Here is a 22,151-nt window from a genome sequence, read left to right as displayed (position 1 = left end):
CTGAAACCCCTTAACCACACACTAAAACCCATCCCCACACACTGAAATCTCTTCCCAAACACTGAAACCCCTTCCCCACACACTGAAACCCCTTCCCCACACACTGAAACCCATTCCCACACACTGAAAACTCTTCCCCACACACTGAAACCTCATCCCCACACACTGAAAGCTCTTCCCCACAGACTGAAACCCTTACCCACACACTGAAAACTCTTCCCCACACACTGAAACACCTTCCCCACACACTGAAACCCTTTCCCCACACACTGAAACCCATCCCCACACACTGAAACCTCTTCCCCACACACTGATACCTCTTTCCCAAACACTGTATCCCCTTCACCACCCACTGAAACCCCTTCCCCACACTCTGAAACCTCTTCCCCACACACTGAAACCCCTTCCCCACACACTGAAAACCATCCCGACACGCTGAAACCCCTTCCCCACACACTGAACCCCATACCCACACACTGAAACCCTTCCCCACGCACTGAAACCTCTTCCCAGAAACTGAAACCTCTTCGCCACAGACTGAAGCCCTTCCCCACACACTGAAACCTCTTCCCCACACACTGATACCACTTCTACACACACTGAAACCTTTTCGCCACACACTGAAACCTCTTCCCCACACACTGAAACCTCTTCCCCACACACTGAAACCTCTTCTCCACACACTGAAACCCCTTCCCCACACACTGAAACCCCTTCACCACACACTGATACCCCTTCACCACACACTGAAACCCCTTCCCCACTCATTGAAACCTCTTCCCCACACACTGAAACCACTTCCCCACAGACTGAAACCCCTTCCCCACACTCTGAAACCTCTTCCCCACACACTGAAACCTCTTCCCCACACACTGAACCCACTTCCCCACACACTGAGACCACTTCCCCACACACTGAAACCTCTTCCCCACACACTGAAACCCCTTCCCCACAGACTGAAACCCCTTAATCACACACTGAAACCCATCCCCACACACTGAAGTCTCTTCCCACTCACTGAAACCCCTTCCCCACACACTGAAACCCCTTCCCCACACACTGAAACCCATCCCCACACACTGAAAACTCTTCCCCACACACTGAAAGCTCTTCCCCACAGACTGAAACCCTTACCCACACACTGAAACCTCTTCCCCTCACACTGAAACCCATCCTCACACACTGAAACCTCTTCCCCACACACTGCAACCTTTTCCACACACACTGAAACCCCTTCCCCACACACTGAATCCCGTTCCCCACACACTGAAACCCGTTCCCCACACACTGAAACCTCTTCCCCACAGACTGACACCCCTTCCCCACACACTGAAACACATCCCCACACACTGAAACCTCTTCCCAACACACTGAAACCCCTTCCCCACACACTAAAACCCATCCCCACAAACTGAAACCTCTTCCCCACACACTGAAACCCCTTCCCCACACATTGAAACCGATCCCCACACACTGAAACCCCTTCCCCACACACTGAAACCCATCCCTACACACTCCAACCATTCCACACACAATGAAACCTCTTCCCGCAATCTGAAACCTCTTCGCCACGGACTGAAAACCTTCCCCACACACTGAAACCTCTTCCTCACACACTGAAACCGCTTCCCCACGCACTGAAACCTCTTCCCCACACACTGAAACCTCTTCCCCACACAATGAAACCCCTTCCCCGCACACAGAAACATCCCCCCCACACACTGAATCCCCTTCACCAGACACTGAAACCACTTCCCCACACACTGAAACTTCTTCCCCACACACTGAAACAACTTCCCCGCAGACTGAAAACCCTTCCTCACACTCTGAAACCTCTTGCCCACACACTGAAACCCCTTCCCCACACACTGAAAACCATCCCGACACACTGAAACCTCTTCCCAACACACTGAAACCCCTTCCCCACGCACTGAAACCTCTTCCCAGAAACTGAAACCTCTTCGCCACAGACTGAAACCTTTCCCCACACACTGAAACCTCTTCCCCACACACTGAAACCTCTTCCACACACACTGAAACCTCTTCGCCACACACTGAAACCTCTTCCCCACACACTGAAACCTCTTCCCCACACACTGAAACCCCTTCCCCGGACACTGAAACCTCTTCCCCACACACTGAATCCCCTTCACCACACACTGAAACCCCTGCCGCACACACTGAAACCTCTTCCCCACACACTGAAACCACTTCCCCACAGACTGAAACCCCTTCCCCACATTCTGAAACCTCTTCCCCACACACTGAAATCTCTTCCCCACACACTGAAACCACTTCCCCACACACTGAGACCACTTCCCCACACACTGAAACCTCTTCCCCACACACTGAAACCCCTTCCCCACAGACTGAATCCCCTTAACCACACACTGAAAACCATCCCCACACACTGAAATCTCTTCCCACACACTGAAACCTCTTCCCCACACACTGAAAGCTCTTCCCCACAGACTGAAACCCTTACCCATACACTGAAACCTCTTCCCCACACACTGAAACCCCTTCCCCATACACTGAAACCCTTTCCCCACACACTGAAACCCATCCCCACACACTGAAACCTCTTCCCCACACACTGAAACCCATCCTCACACACTGAAACCTCTTCCCCACACACTGCAACCTTTTCCACACACACTGAAACCCCTTCCCCACGCACTGAAACACATCCCCACACACTGAAACCTCTTCCCAACACACTGAAACCCCTTCCCCACACACTGAAACCCATCCCCACAAACTGAAACCTCTTCCCAACACACTGAAACCCCTTCCCCACACACTGAAACCCATCCCCACACACTGAAACCCCTTCCCCACACACTGAAACCCATCCCCACACAATGCAACCCTTCCCCACACAATGAAACCTCTTCCCACAATCTGAAACCTCTTCGACACAGACTGAAACCCTTCCCCACACACTGAAACCACTTAGCCACACACTGAAACCTCTTCCCCACAGACTGAAACCCCTTCCCCGCACACTGATACCTCTTTCCCAAACACTGTATCCCCTTCACCACCCACTGAAAACCCTTCCCCACACTCTGAAACCTCCTCTCCACACACTGAAACCCCTTCCCCACACACTGAAAACCATCCCGACACGCTGAAACCCCTTCCCCACACACTGAACCCCATACCCACACACTGAAACCCTTCCCCACGCACTGAAACCTCTTCCCAGAAACTGAAACCTCTTCGCCACAGACTGAAGCCCTTCCCCACACACTGAAACCTCTCCCCCACACACTGATACCACTTCCACACACACTGAAACCTTTTCACCACACACTGAAACCTCTTCCCCACACACTGAAACCTCTTCTCTACACACTGAAACCCCTTCCCCACACACTGAAACCTCTTCCCCACACACTGAATCCCCTTCACCACACACTGAAACCCCTGCCGCACACACTGAAACCTCTTCCCCACACACTGAAACCACTTCCCCACAGACTGAAACCCCTTCCCCACATTCTGAAACCTCTTCCCCACACACTGAAACCTCTTCCCCACACACTGAAACCACTTCCCCAGAGACTGAAACCCCTTCCCCACATTCTGAAACCTCTTCCCCACACACTGAAACCTCTTCCCCACACACTGAAACCGCTTCCCCACACACTGAGACCACTTCCCCACACACTGAAACCTCTTCCCCACACACTGAAACCCCTTCCCCACAGACTGAATCCCCTTAACCACTCACTGAAACCCATCCCCACACACTGAAATCTCTTCCCACACACTGAAACCTCTTCCCCACACACTGAAAGCTCTTCCCCACAGACTGAATCCCTTACCCAGACACTGAAACCTCTTCCCCACACACTGAAACCCCTTCCCCATACACTGAAACCCATTCCCCACACACTGAAACCCATCCCCACACACTGAAACCTCTTCCCCACACACTGAAACCCATCCTCACACACTGAAACCTCTTCCCCACACACTGCAACCTTTTCCACACACACTGAAACCCCTTCCCCACGCACTGAAACACATCCCCACACACTGAAACCTCTTCCCAACACACTGAAACCCCTTCCCCACACACTGAAACCCATCCCCACAAACTGAAACCTCTTCCCAACACACTGAAACCCCTTCCCCACACACTGAACCCCATCCCCACACACTGAAACCCCTTCCCCACACACTGAAACCCATCCCCACACAATGCAACCCTTCCCCACACAATGAAACCTCTTCCCACAATCTGAAACCTCTTCGACACAGACTGAAACCCTTCCCCACACAATGAAACCACTTAGCCACACACTGAAAGCTCTTCCCCACAGACTGAAACCCCTTCCCCGCACACTGATACCTCTTTCCCAAACACTGTATCCCCTTCACCACCCACTGAAACCCCTTCCCCACACTCTGAAACCTCTTCTCCACACACTGAAACCCCTTCCCCACACACTGAAAACCATCCCGACACGCTGAAACCCCTTCCCCACACACTGAACCCCATACCCACACACTAAAACCCTTCCCCACGCACTGAAACCTCTTCCCAGAAACTGAAACCTCTTCGCCACAGACTGAAGCCCTTCCCCACACACTGAAACCTCTCCCCCACACACTGATACCACTTCCACACACACTGAAACCTTTTCGCCACACACTGAAACCTCTTCCCCACACACTGAAACCTCTTCCCCACACACTGAAACCTCTTCTCCACACACTGAAACCCCTTCCCCACACACTGAAACCTCTTCCCCACACACTGAATCCCCTTCACCACACACTGAAACCCCTGCCGCACACACTGAAACCTATTCCCCACACACTGAAACCACTTCCCCACAGACTGAAACCCCTTCCCCACATTCTGAAACCACTTCCCCACACACTGAGACCACTTCCCCACACACTGAAACCTCTTCCCCACACACTGAAACCTCTTCCCCACACACTGAAAGCTCTTCCCCACAGACTGAAACCCTTACCCACACACTGAAACCTCTTCCCCACACTCTGAAACCCCTTCCCCATACACTGAAACCCTTTCCCCGCACACTGAAACCCATCCCCACACACTGAAACCTCTTCCCCACACACTGAAACCAATCCTCACACACTGAAACCTCTTCCCCACACACTGCAACCTTTTCCACACACACTGAAACCCCTTCCCCACGCACTGAAACACATCCCCACACACTGAAACCTCTTCCCAACACACTGAAACCCCTTCCCCACACACTGAAACCCATCCCCACAAACTGAAACCTCTTCCCCACACACTGAAACCCCTTCCCCGCACACTGAAACCTCTTCCACACACACTGAATCCCCTTCACCACACACTGAAACCACTTCCCCACAGACTGAAACCCCTTCCCCACATTCTGAAACATCTTCCCCACACACTGAAACCTCTTCCCCACACACTGAAACCACTTCCCCACACACTGAGACCACTTCCCCACACACGGAAACCTCTTCCCCACACACTGAAACCCCTTCCCCACAGACTGAATCCCCTTAACCACCCACTGAAACCCATCCCCACACACTGAAATCTCTTCCCACACACTGAAACCTCTTCCCCACACACTGAAAGCTCTTCCCCACAGACTGAAACCCTTACCCACACACTGAAACCTCTTCCCCACACACTGAAACCCCTTCCCCACACACTGAAACCCTTTCCCCACACACTGAAACCCATCCCCACACACTGAAACCTCTTCCCCACACACTGAAACCCATCCTCACACACTGAAACCTCTTCCCCACACACTGCAACCTTTTCCACACACACTGAAACCCCTTCCCCACGCACTGAAACACATCCCCACACACTGAAACCTCTTCCCAACACACTGAAACCCCTTCCCCACACACTGAAACCCATCCTCACACACTGAAACCCCTTCCCCACACACTGAATCCCATCCCCACACAATGCAACCCTTCCCCACACAATGAAACCTCTTAACCACAATCTGAAACCTCTTCGATACAGACTGAAACCCTTCCCCACACACTGAAACCACTTAGCCACACACTGAAACCTCTTCCCCACACACTGAAACCCCTTCCCCGCACACAGATACCTCTTTCCCAAACACTGTATCCCCTTCACCACCCACTGAAACCCCTTCCCCACACTCTGAAACCTCTTCCCCACACACTGAAACCCCTTCCCCACGCACTGAAAACCATCCCGACACGCTGAAACCCCTTCCCCACACACTGAACCCCATACCCACACACTGAAACCCTTCCCCACGCACTGAAACCTCTTCCCAGAAACTGAAACCTCTTCGCCACAGACTGAAGCCCTTCCCCACACACTGAAACCTCTCCCCCACACACTGATACCACTTCCACACACACTGAAACCTTTTCGCCACACACTGAAACCTCTTCCCCACACACTGAAACCTCTTCCCCACACACTGAAACCTCTTCTCCACACACTGAAACCCCTTCCCCACACACTGAAACCTCTTCCCCACACACTGAATCCCCTTCACCACACACTAAAACCCCTGCCGCACACACTGAAACCTCTTCCCCACACACTGAAACCACTTCCCCACAGACTGAAACCCCTTCCCCACATTCTGAAACCTCTTCCCCACACACTGAAACCTCTTCCCCACACACTGAAACCACTTCCCCACACACTGAAACCACTTCCCCACACACTGAAACCTCTTCCCCCAACACTGAAACCCCTTCCCCACAGACTGAATCCCCTTAAACACACACTGAAACCCATCCCCACACACTGAAATCTCTTCCCACACACTGAAACCTCTTCCCCACACACTGAAAGCTCTTCCCCACAGACTGTAACCCTTACCCACACACTGAAACCCCTTCCCCACACACTGAAACCCCTTCCCCATACACTGAAACCCTTTCCCCACACACTGAAACCCATCCACACACACTGAAACCTCTTCCCCACACACTGAAACCCATCCTCACACACTGAAACCTCTTCCCCACACACTGCAACCTTTTCCACACACACTGAAACCCCTTCCCCACGCACTGAAACACATCCCCACACACTGAAACCTCTTCCCAACACACTGAAACCCCTTCCCCACACACTGAAACCCATCCCCACAAACTGAAACCTCTTCCCAACACACTGAAACCCCTTCCCCACACACTGAAACCCATCCCCACACACTGAAACCCCTTCCCCACACACTGAAACCCATCCCCACACAATGCAACCCTTCCCCACACAATGAAACCTCTTCCCACAATCTGAAACCTCTTCGACACAGACTGAAACCTCTTCCCCACACACTGAAACCCCTTCCCCGCACACTGATACCTCTTTCCCAAACACTGTATCCCCTTCACCACCCACTGAAACCCCTTCCCCACACTCTGAAACCTCTTCCCCACACACTGAAACCCCTTCCCCACACACTGAAAACCATCCCGACACGCTGAAACCCCTTCCCCAAACACTGAACCCCATACCTACACACTGAAACCCTTCCCCACGCTCTGAAACCTCTTCCCAGAAACTGAAACCTCTTCGCCACAGACTGAAGCCCTTCCCCACACACTGAAACCTCTTCCCCACACACTGATACCACTTCCACACACACTGAAACCTTTTCGCCACACACTGAAACCTCTTCCCCACACACTGAAACCTCTTCCCCACACACTGAAACCTCTTCTCCACACACTGAAACCCCTTCCCCACACACTGAAACCTCTTCCCCACACACTGAATCCCCTTCACCACACACTGAAACCCCTTCCCCACACATTGAAACCTCTTCCCCACACACTGAAACCACTTCCCCACAGACTGAAACCCCTTCCCCACACTCTGAAACCTCTTCCCCACACACTGAAACCTCTTCCCCACACACTGAACCCACTTCCCCACACACTGAGACCACTTCCCCACACACTGAAACCTCTTCCCCACACACTGAAACCCATCCCCACACACTGAAGTCTCTTCCCACTCACTGAAACCCCTTCCCCACACACTGAAACCCCTTCCCCGCACAAAGATACCCCTTTCCCAAACACTGTATCCCCTTCACCACACACTGAAACCCCTTCCCCACACACTGAAACCTCTTCCCCACACACTGAAACCCATCACCACACAATGAAACCCATCACCACACCCTCAAACCCCTTCCCCACACGCTGAAAGCCCTTCCACACACACTGAAACCTCTTCCCCACACACTGATACCTCTTTCCCAAACACTGTATCCCCTTCACCACACACTGAAACCACTTCCCCACACACTGAAACCTCTTCCCCACACACTGAAACCTCTTCCCCACACACTGAAACCCCTTCCCCGCACACTGAAACCTCTTCCCCACACACTGAAACATCTTCCGCACACACTGAAACCTCTTCCCCACACACAGAAACACCTTCCCCACACACTGAAACCCCTTCCCCACACACTGAAACCCATCCCCACACACTGAAATATCTTCCCCACTCACTGAAACCCTTTCCCCACACACTTAAACCCATCCCGACACACTGAAACCCTTCCCCACACACTGAAACCTCATCCCCACACACTGAAACCCCTTCCCTACACACTGAAACCCCTTCCCCACACACTGAAAACCATCCCCACACACTGAAACCCCTTCCACACACACTGAAACCCATCCCCACACACTGAAACACTTCCCCACACACGGAAACCTCTTCCCCACACACTGAAACCTCTTCGCCACGGACTGAAAACCTTCCCCACACACTGAAACCTCTTCCTCACACACTGAAACCGCTTCCCCACGCACTGAAACCTCTTCCCCACACACTGAAACCTCTTCCCCACACAATGAAACCCCTTTCCCGCACACAGAAACATCCCCCCCACACACTGAATCCCCTTCACCAGACACTGAAACCACTTCCCCACACACTGAAACCTCTTCCCCACACACTGAAACAACTTCCCCGCAGACTGAAACCCCTTCCCCACACTCTGAAACCTCTTCCCCACACACTGAAACCCCTTCCCCACACACTGAAAACCATCCCGACACACTGAAACCCCTTCCCCACACACTGAACCCCATACCCACACACTGAAACCATTCCCCACGCACTGAAACCTCTTGCCAGAAACTGAAACATCTTAGCCACAGACTGAAACCTTTCCCCACACACTGAAACCTCTTCCCCACACACTGATACCTCTTCCACACACACTGAAACCTCTTCGCCACACACTGAAACCTCTTCCCCACACACTGAAACCTCTTCCCCACACACTGAAACCTCTTCCCCACACACTGAAACCCCTTCCCCGTACACTGAAACCTCTTCCACACACACTGAATCCCCTTCACCACACACTGAAACCCCTGCCGCACACACTGAAACCTCTTCCCCACACACTGAAACCACTTCCCCACAGACTGAAACCCCTTCCCCACATTCTGAAACCTCTTCCCCACACACTGAAACCTCTTCCCCACACACTGAAACCACTTCCCCACACACTGAGACCACTTCCCCACACACTGAAACCTCTTCCCCACACACTGAAACCCCTTCCCCACAGACTGAATCCCCTTAACCACACACTGAAACCCATCCCCACACACTGAAATCTCTTCCCACACACTGAAACCTCTTCCCCACAGACTGAAAGCTCTTCCCCACAGACTGAAACCCTTACCCACACACTGAAACCTCCTCCCCACACACTGAAACCCCTTCCCCACACACTGAAACCCTTTCCCCACACACTGAAACCCATCCCCACACACTGAAACCTCTTCCCCACACACTGAAACCCATCCTCACACACTGAAACCTCTTCCCCACACACTGCAACCTTTTCCACACACACTGAAACCCCTTCCCCACGCACTGAAACACATCCCCACACACTGAAACCTCTTCCCAACACACTGAAACCCCTTCCCCACACACTGAAACCCTTTCCCCACACACTGAAACCCATCCCCACACACTGAAACCTCTTCCCCACACACTGAAACCCATCCTCACACACTGAAACCTCTTCCCCACACACTGCAACCTTTTCCACACACACTGAAACCCCTTCCCCACGCACTGAAACCCATCCCCACACAATGCAACCCTTCCCCACACAATGAAACCTCTTCCCACAATCTGAAACCTCTTCGACACAGACTGAAACCCTTCCCCACACACTGAAACCACTTAGCCACACACTGAAACCTCTTCCCCACAGACTGAAACCCCTTCCCCGCACACTGATACCTCTTTCCCAAACACTGTATCCCCTTCACCACCCACTGAAACCCCTTCCCCACACTCTGAAACCTCTTCTCCACACACTGAAACCCCTTCCCCACACACTGAAAACCATCCCGACACGCTGAAACCCCTTCCCCACACACTGAACCCCATACCCACACACTAAAACCCTTCCCCACGCACTGAAACCTCTTCCCAGAAACTGAAACCTCTTCGCCACAGACTGAAGCCCTTCCCCACACACTGAAACCTCTCCCCCACACACTGATACCACTTCCACACACACTGAAACCTTTTCGCCACACACTGAAACCTCTTCCCCACACACTGAAACCTCTTCCCCACACACTGAAACCTCTTCTCCACACACTGAAACCCCTTCCACACACACTGAAACCTCTTCCCCACACACTGAATCCCCTTCACCACACACTGAAACCCCTGCCGCACACACTGAAACCTCTTCCCCACACACTGAAACCACTTCCCCACAGACTGAAACCCCTTCCCCACATTCTGAAACCTCTTCCTCACACACTGAAACCACTTCCCCACTCAGTGAAACCTCTTCCCAACACACTGAAACCCCTTCCCCACACACTGAAACCCATCCCCACAAACTGAAACCTCTTCCCCACACACTGAAACCCCTTCCCCGCACACTGAAACCTCTTCCACACACACTGAATCCCCTTCACCACACACTGAAACCACTTCCCCACAGACTGAAACCCCTTCCCCACATTCTGAAACATCTTCCCCACACACTGAAACCTCTTCCCCACACACGGAAACCTCTTCCCCACACACTGAAATCCCTTCCCCACAGACTGAATCCCCTTAACCACACACTGAAACACATCCCCACACACTGAAATCTCTTCCCACACACTGAAACCTCTTCCCCACACACTGAAAGCTCTTCCCCACAGACTGAAACCCTTACCCACACACTGAAACCTCTTCCCCACACACTGAAACCCCTTCCCCACACACTGAAACCCTTTCCCCACACACTGAAACCCATCCCCACACACTGAAACCTCTTCCCCACACACTGAAACCCATCCTCACACACTGAAACCTCTTCCTCACACACTGCAACCTTTTCCACACACACTGAAACCCCTTCCCCACGCACTGAAACACATCCCCACACACTGAAACCTCTTCCCAACACACTGAAACCCCTTCCCCACACACTGAAACCCATCCCCACAAACAGAAACCTCTTCCCAACACACTGAAACCCCTTCCCCACACACTGAAACACATCCCCACACACTGAAACCCCTTCCCCACACACTGAAACCTCTTCCCCCAACACTGAAACCCCTTCCCCACAGACTGAATCCCCTTAAACACACACTGAAACCCATCCCCACACACTGAAATCTCTTCCCACACACTGAAACCTCTTCCCCACACACTGAAAGCTCTTCCCCACAGACTGTAACCCTTACCCACACACTGAAACCTCTTCCCCACACACTGAAACCCCTTCCCCATACACTGAAACCCTTTCCCCACACACTGAAACCCATCCCCACACACTGAAACCTCTTCCCCACACACTGAAACCCATCCTCACACACTGAAACCTCTTCCCCACACACTGCAACCTTTTCCACACACACTGAAACCCCTTCCCCACGCACTGAAACACATCCCCACACACTGAAACCTCTTCCCAATACACTGAAACCCCTCCCCACACACTGAAACCCATCCCCACAAACTGAAACCTCTTCCCAACACACTGAAACCCCTTCCCCACACACTGAAACCCATCCCCACACACTGAAACCCCTTCCCCACACACAGAAACCCATCCCCACACAATGCAACCCTTCCCCACACAATGAAACCTCTTCCCACAATCTGAAACCTCTTCGACACAGACTGAAACCCTTCCCCACACACTGAAACCACTTAGCCACACACTGAAACCTCTTCCCCACACACTGAAACCCCTTCCCCGCACACTGATACCTCTTTCCCAAACACTGTATCCCCTTCACCACCCACTGAAACCCCTTCCCCACACTCTGAAACCTCTTCCCCACACACTGAAACCACTTCCCCACACACTGAAAACCATCCCGACACGCTGAAACCCCTTCCCCAAACACTGAACCCCATACCCACACACTGAAACCCTTCCCCACGCACTGAAACCTCTTCCCAGAAACTGAAACCTCTTCGCCACAGACTGAAGCCCTTCCCCACACACTGAAACCTCTTCCCCACACACTGATACCACTTCCACACACACTGAAACCTTTTCGCCACACACTGAAACCTCTTCCCCACACACTGAAACCTCTTCCCCACACACTGAAACCTCTTCTCCACACACTGAAACCCCTTCCCCACACACTGAAACCTCTTCCCCACACACTGAATCCCCTTCACCACACACTGAAACCCCTTCCCCACACATTGAAACCTCTTCCTCACACACTGAAACCACCTCCCCACAGACTGAAACCCCTTCCCCACATTCTGAAACCTCTTCCCCACACACTGAAACCTCTTCCCCACACACTGATCCCACTTCCCCACACACTGAGACCACTTCCCCACACACTGAAACCTCTTCCCCACACACTGAAACCCCTTCCCCACAGACTGAAACCCCTTAATCACACACTGAAACCCATCCCCACACACTGAAGTCTCTTCCCACTCACTGAAACCCCTTCCCCACACACTGAAACCCCTTCCCCGCACAAGGATACCCCTTTCCCAAACACTGTATCCCCTTCACCACACACTGAAACCCCTTCCCCACACACTGAAACCTCTTCCCCACACACTGAAACCCATCACCACACAATGAAACCCATCACCACACCCTCAAACCCCTTCCCCACACGCTGAAAGCCCTTCCACACACACTGAAACCTCTTCCCCACACACTGATACCTCTTTCCCAAACACTGTATCCCCTTCACCACACACTGAAACCACTTCCCCACACACTGAAACCTCTTCCCCACACACTGAAACCTCTTCCCCACACACTGAAACCCCTTCCCCGCACACTGAAACCTCTTCCCCACACACTGAAACATCTTCCGCACACACTGAAACCTCTTCCCCACACACAGAAACACCTTCCCCACACACTGAAACCCCTTCCCCACACACTGAAACCCATCCCCACACACTGAAATATCTTCCCCACTCACTGAAACCCTTTCCCCACACACTTAAACCCATCCCGACACACTGAAACCCTTCCCCACAATCTGAAACCTCATCCCCACACACTGAAACCCCTTCCCTACACACTGAATCCCCTTCCCCACACACTGAAAACCATCCCCACACACTGAAACCCCTTCCGCACACACTGAAACCCATCCCCACACACTGAAACACTTCCCCACACACGGAAACCTCTTCCCCACACACTGAAACCTCTTCGCCACGGACTGAAAACCTTCCCCACACACTGAAACCTCTTCCTCACACACTGAAACCGCTTCCCCACGCACTGAAACCTCTTCCCCACACACTGAAACCTCTTCCCCACACAATGAAACCCCTTTCCCGCACACAGAAACATCCCCCCCACACACTGAATCCCCTTCACCAGACACTGAAACCACTTCCCCACGCACTGAAAACCATCCCCACACACTGAAACCCCTTCCACACACACTGAAACCCATCCCCACACACTGAAACACTTCCCCACACACGGAAACCTCTTCCCCACACACTGAAACCTCTTCGCCACGGACTGAAAACCTTCCCCACACACTGAAACCTCTTCCTCACACACTGAAACCGCTTCCCCACGCACTGAAACCTCTTCCCCACACACTGAAACCTCTTCCCCACACAATGAAACCCCTTCCCCACACACTGAAAACCATCCCGACACACTGAAACCCCTTCCCCACACACTGAACCCCATACCCACACACTGAAACCATTCCCCACGCACTGAAACCTCTTGCCAGAAACTGAAACATCTTCGCCACAGACTGAAACCTTTCCCCACACACTGAAACCTCTTCCCCACACACTGATACCTCTTCCACACACACTGAAACCTCTTCGCCACACACTGAAACCTCTTCCCCACACACTGAAACCTCTTCCCCACACACTGAAACCTCTTCCCCACACACTGAAACCCCTTCCCCGCACACTGAAACCTCTTCCACACACACTGAATCCCCTTCACCACACACTGAAACCCCTGCCGCACACACTGAAACCTCTTCCCCACACACTGAAACCACTTCCCCACAGACTGAAACCCCTTCCCCACATTCTGAAACCTCTTCCCCACACACTGAAACCTCTTCCCCACACACTGAAACCACCTCCCCACACACTGAGACCACTTCCCCACACACTGAAACCTCTTCCCCACACACTGAAACCCCTTCCCCACAGACTGAATCCCCTTAACCACACACTGAAACCCATCCCCACACACTGAAATCTCTTCCCACACACTGAAACCTCTTCCCCACACACTGAAAGCTCTTCCCCACAGACTGAAACCCTTACCCACACACTGAAACCTCCTCCCCACACACTGAAACCCCTTCCCCACACACTGAAACCCTTTCCCCACACACTGAAACCCATCCCCACACACTGAAACCTCTTCCCCACACACTGAAACCCATCCTCACACACTGAAACCTCTTCCCCACACACTGCAACCTTTTCCACACACACTGAAACCCCTTCCCCACGCACTGAAACACATCCCCACACACTGAAACCTCTTCCCAACACACTGAAACCCCTTCCCCACACACTGAAACCCATCCCCACAAACTGAAACCTCTTCCCAACACACTGAAACCCCTTCCCCACACACTGAAACCCATCCCCACACACTGAAACACCTTCCCCACACACTGAAACCCATCCCCACACAATGCAACCCTTCCCCACACAATGAAACCTCTTAACCACAATCTGAAACCTCTTCGACACAGACTGAAACCCTTCCCCACACACTGAAACCACTTAGCCACACACTGAAACCTCTTCCCCACACACTGAAACCCCTTCCCCGCACACTGATACCTCTTTCCCAAACACTGTATCCCCTTCACCACCCACTGAAACCCCTTCCCCACACTCTGAAACCTCTTCCCCACACACTGAAACCTCTTCCCTACACAATGAAACCCCTTCCCCGCACAAAGAAACATCCCCCCCACACACTGAATCCCCTTCACCAGACACTGAAACCACTTCCCCACACACTGAAACCTCTTCCCCACACACTGAAACAACTTCCCCGCAGACTGAAACCCCTTCCCCACACTCTGAAACCTCTTCCCCACACACTGAAACCCCTTCCCCACACACTGAAAACCATCCCGACACACTGAAACCCCTTCCCCACACACTGAACCCCATACCCACACACTGAAACCATTCCCCACGCACTGAAACCTCTTCCCAGAAACTGAAACATCTTCGCCACAGACTGAAACCTTTCCCCACACACTGAAACCTCTTCCCCACACACTGATACCTCTTCCACACACACTGAAACCTCTTCGCCACACACTGAAACCTCTTCCCCTCAAACTGAAACCTCTTCCCCACAGACTGAAACCTCTTCCCCACACACTGAAACCCCTTCCCCGCACACTGAAACCTCTTCCACACACACTGAATCCCCTTCACCACACACTGAAACCACTTCCCCACAGACTGAAACCCCTTCCCCACATTCTGAAACCTCTTCCCCACACACTGAAACCTCTTCCCCACACACTGAAACCACTTCGCCACACACTGAGACCACTTCCCCACACACGGAAACCTCTTCCCCACACACTGAAACCCCTTCCCCACAGACTGAAACCCCTTAATCACACACTGAAACCCATCCCCACACACTGAAGTCTCTTCCCACTCACTGAAACCCCTTCCCCACACACTAAAACCCCTTCCCCGCACAAAGATACCCCTTTCCCAAACACTGTATCCCCTTCACCACAGACTGAAACCCCTTCCCCACACACTGAAACCTCTTCCCCACACACTGAAACCCATCACCACACAATGAAACCCATCACCACACACTCAAACCCCTTCCCCACACGCTGAAAGCCCTTCCACACACACTGAAACCTCTTCCCCACACACTGATACCTCTTTCCCAAACACTGTATCCCCTTCACCACACACTGAAACCACTTCCCCACACACTGAAACCTCTTCCCCACACACTGAAACCCCTTCCCTACACACTGAAACCCCTTCCCCACACACTGAAAACCATCCCCACACACTGAAACCCCTTCCACACACACTGAAACCCATCCCCACACACTGAAACACTTCCCCACACACGGAAACCTCTTCCCCACACACTGAAACCTCTTCGCCACGGACTGAAAACCTTCCCCACACACTGAAACCTCTTCCTCACACACTGAAACCGCTTCCCCACGCACTGAAACCTCTCCCCACACACTGAAACCTCTTCCCCACACAAAGAAACCCCTTTCCCGCACACAGAAACATCCCCCCCACACACTGAATCCCCTTCACCAGACACTGAAACCACTTCCCCACACACTGAAACCTCTTCCCCACACACTGAAACAACTTCCCCGCAGACTGAAACCCCTTCCCCACACTCTGAAACCTCTTCCCCACACACTGAAACCCCTTCCCCACACACTGAAAACCATCCCGACACACTGAAACCCCTTCCCCACACACTGAACCCCATACCCACACACTGAAACCATTCCCCACGCACTGAAACCTCTTCCCAGAAACTGAAACATCTTCGCCACAGACTGAAACCTTTCCCCACACACTGAAACCTCTTCCCCACACACTGATACCTCTTCCACACAGACTGAAACCCTTACCCACACACTGAAACCTCCTCCCCACACACTGAAACCCCTTCCCCACACACTGAAACCCTTTCCCCACACACTGAAACCCATCCCCACACACTGAAACCTCTTCCCCACACACTGAAACCCATCCTCACACACTGAAACCTCTTCCCCACACACTGCAACCTTTTCCACACACACTGAAACCCCTTCCCCACGCACTGAAACACATCCCCACACACTGAAACCTCTTCCCAACACACTGAAACCCCTTCCCCACACACTGAAACCCATCCCCACAAACTGAAACCTCTTCCCAACACACTGAAACCCCTTCCCCACACACTGAAACCCATCCCCACACACTGAAACACCTTCCCCACACACTGAAACCCATCCCCACACAATGCAACCCTTCCCCACACAATGAAACCTCTTAACCACAATCTGAAACCTCTTCGACACAGACTGAAACCCTTCCCCACACACTGAAACCACTTAGCCACACACTGAAACCTCTTCCCCACACACTGAAACCCCTTCCCCGCACACTGATACCTCTTTCCCAAACACTGTATCCCCTTCACCACCCACTGAAACCCCTTCCCCACACTCTGAAACCTCTTCCCCACACACTGAAACCTCTTCCCTACACAATGAAACCACTTCCCCGCACATAGAAACATCCCCCCCACACACTGAATCCCCTTCACCAGACACTGAAACCACTTCCCCACACACTGAAACCTCTTCCCCACACACTGAAACAACTTCCCCGCAGACTGAAACCCCTTCCCCACACTCTGAAACCTCTTCCCCACACACTGAAACCCCTTCCCCACACACTGAAAACCATCCCGACACACTGAAACCCCTTCCCCACACACTGAACCCCATACCCACACACTGAAACCATTCCCCACGCACTGAAACCTCTTCCCAGAAACTGAAACATCTTCGCCACAGACTGAAACCTTTCCCCACACACTGAAACCTCTTCCCCACACACTGATACCTCTTCCACACACACTGAAACCTCTTCGCCACACACTGAAACCTCTTCCCCACACACTGAAACCACTTCCCCACAGACTGAAAGCTCTTCCCCACACACTGAAACCCCTTCCCCGCACACTGAAACCTCTTCCACACACACTGAATCCCCTTCACCACACACTGAAACCACATCCCCACAGACTGAAACCCCTTCCCCACATTCTGAAACCTCTTCCCCACACACTGAAACCTCTTCCCCACACACTGAAACCACTTCCCCACACACTGAGACCACTTCCCCACACACGGAAACCTCTTCCCCACACACTGAAACCCCTTCCCCACAGACTGAATCCCCTTAACCACACACTGAAACCCATCCCCACACACTGAAATCTCTTCCCACACACTGAAACCTCTTCCCCACACACTGAAAGCTCTTCCCCACAGACTGAAACCCTTACCCACACACTGAAACCTCTTCCCCACACACTGCAACCCCTTCCCCACACACTGAAACCCTTTCCCCACACACTGAAACCCATCCTCACACACTGAAACCTCTTCCCCACACACTGCAACCTTTTCCACACACACTGAAACCCCTTCCCCACGCACTGAAACACATCCCCACACACTGAAACCTCTTCCCAACACACTGAAACCCCTTCCCCACACACTGAAACCCATCCCCACAAACTGAAACCTCTTCCCAACACACTGAAACCCCTTCCCCACACACTGAAACCCATCCCCACACACTGAAACCCCTTCCCCACACACTGAAACCCATCCCCACACAATGCAACCCTTCCCCACACAATGAAACCTCTTAACCACAATCTGAAACCTCTTCGACACAGACTGAAACCCTTCCCCACACACTGAAACCACTTAGCCACACACTGAAACCTCTTCCCCACACACTGAAACCCCTTCCCCGCACACAGATACCTCTTTCCCAAACACTGTATCCCCTTCACCACCCACTGAAACCCCTTCCCCACACTCTGAAACCTCTTCCCCACACACTGAAACCCCTTCCCCACACACTGAAAACCATCCCGACACGCTGAAACCCCTTCCCCACACACTGAACCCCATACCCACACACTGAAACCCTTCCCCACGCACTGAAACCTCTTCCCAGAAACTGAAACCTCTTCGCCACAGACTGAAGCCCTTTCCCACACACTGAAACCTCTTCCCCACACACTGATACCACTCCAACACACACTGAAACCTTTTCGCCACACACTGAAACCTCTTCCCCACACACTGAAACCTCTTCTCCACACACTGAAACCCCTTCCCCACACACTGAAACCTCTTCCCCACACACTGAATCCCCTTCACCACACACTGAAACCCCTTCCCCACACATTGAAACCTCTTCCCCACACACTGAAACCACTTCCCCACAGACTGAAACCCCTTCCCCACACTCTGAAACCTCTTCCCCACACACTGAAACCTCTTCCCCACACACTGAACCCACTTCCCCACACACTGAGACCACTTCCCCACACACTGAAACCTCTACCCCACACACTGAAACCCCTTCCCCACAGACTGAAACCCCTTAATCACACACTGAAACCCATCCCCACACACTGAAGTCTCTTCCCACTCACTGAAACCTCTTCCCCACACACTGAAACCCCTTCCCCACACACTGAAACCCATCCCCACACACTGAAAACTCTTCCCCACACACTGAAAGCTCTTCCCCACAGACTGAAACCCTTACCCACACACTGAAACCTCATCCCCACACACTGAAACCCCTTCCCCACACACTGAAACCCTTTCCCAACACACTGAAACCCATCCCCACACACTGAAACCTCTTCCCCTCACACTGAAACCCATCCTCACACACTGAAACCTCTTCCCCACACACTGCAACCTTTTCCACACACACTGAAACCCCTTCCCCACACACTGAAACCCGTTCCCCACACACTGAAACCCGTTCCCCACACACTGAAACCTCTTCCCCACAGACTGACACCCCTTCCCCACACACTGAAACACATCCCCACACACTGAAAGCTCTTCCCAACACACTGAAACCCCTTCCCTACACACTAAAACCCATCCCCACAAACTGAAACCTCTTCCCCACACACTGAAACCCCTTCCCCACACACTGAAACCGATCCCCACACACTGAAACCCCTTCCCCGCACACTGATACCTCTTTCCCAAACACTGTATCCCCTTCACCACCCACTGAAACCCCTTCCCCACACTCTGAAACCTCTTCCCCACACACTGAAACCTCTTCCCTACACAATGAAACCACTTCCCCGCACATAGAAACATCCCCCCCACACACTGAATCCCCTTCACCAGACACTGAAACCACTTCCCCACACACAGAAACCTCTTCCCCACACACTGAAACAACTTCCCCGCAGACTGAAACCCCTTCCCCACACTCTGAAACCTCTTCCCCACACACTGAAACCCCTTCCCCACACACTGAAAACCATCCCGACACACTGAAACCCCTTCCCCACACACTGAACCCCATACCCACACACTGAAACCATTCCCCACGCACTGAAACCTCTTCCCAGAAACTGAAACATCTTCGCCACAGACTGAAACCTTTCCCCACACACTGAAACCTCTTCCCCACACACTGATACCTCTTCCACACACACTGAAACCTCTTCGCCACACACTGAAACCTCTTCCCCACACACTGAAACCACTTCCCCACAGACTGAAAGCTCTTCCCCACACACTGAAACCCCTTCCCCGCACACTGAAACCTCTTCCACACACACTGAATCCCCTTCACCACACACTGAAACCACATCCCCACAGACTGAAACCCCTTCCCCACATTCTGAAACCTCTTCCCCACACACTGAAACCTCTTCCCCACACACTGAAACCACTTCCCCACACACTGAGACCACTTCCCCACACACGGAAACCTCTTCCCCACACACTGAAACCCCTTCCCCACAGACTGAATCCCCTTAACCACACACTGAAACCCATCCCCACACACTGAAATCTCTTCCCACACACTGAAACCTCTTCCCCACACACTGAAAGCTCTTCCCCACAGACTGAAACCCTTACCCACACACTGAAACCTCTTCCCCACACACTGCAACCCCTTCCCCACACACTGAAACCCTTTCCCCACACACTGAAACCCATCCTCACACACTGAAACCTCTTCCCCACACACTGCAACCTTTTCCACACACACTGAAACCCCTTCCCCACGCACTGAAACACATCCCCACACACTGAAACCTCTTCCCAACACACTGAAACCCCTTCCCCACACACTGAAACCCATCCCCACAAACTGAAACCTCTTCCCAACACACTGAAACCCCTTCCCCACACACTGAAACCCATCCCCACACACTGAAACCCCTTCCCCACACACTGAAACCCATCCCCACACAATGCAACCCTTCCCCACACAATGAAACCTCTTAACCACAATCTGAAACCTCTTCGACACAGACTGAAACCCTTCCCCACACACTGAAACCACTTAGCCACACACTGAAACCTCTTCCCCACACACTGAAACCCCTTCTCCGCACACAGATACCTCTTTCCCAAACACTGTATCCCCTTCACCACCCACTGAAACCCCTTCCCCACACTCTGAAACCTCTTCCCCACACACTGAAACCCCTTCCCCACACACTGAAAACCATCCCGACACGCTGAAACCCCTTCCCCACACACTGAATCCCATACCCACACACTGAAACCCTTCCCCACGCACTGAAACCTCTTCCCAGAAACTGAAACCTCTTCGCCACAGACTGAAGCCCTTTCCCACACACTGAAACCTCTTCCCCACACACTGATACCACTTCCACACACACTGAAACCTTTTCGCCACACACTGAAACCTCTTCCCCACACACTGAAACCTCTTCCCCACACACTGAAACCTCTTCTCCACACACTGAAACCCCTTCCCCACACACTGAAACCTCTTCCCCACACACTGAATCCCCTTCACCACACACTGAAAC

Source organism: Heterodontus francisci, chromosome 25 (assembly GCF_036365525.1).
Source record: "Heterodontus francisci isolate sHetFra1 chromosome 25, sHetFra1.hap1, whole genome shotgun sequence".
NCBI classification, from domain to species: Eukaryota; Metazoa; Chordata; class Chondrichthyes; order Heterodontiformes; family Heterodontidae; genus Heterodontus; species Heterodontus francisci.
This window is presented reverse-complemented; position numbering follows the sequence as displayed.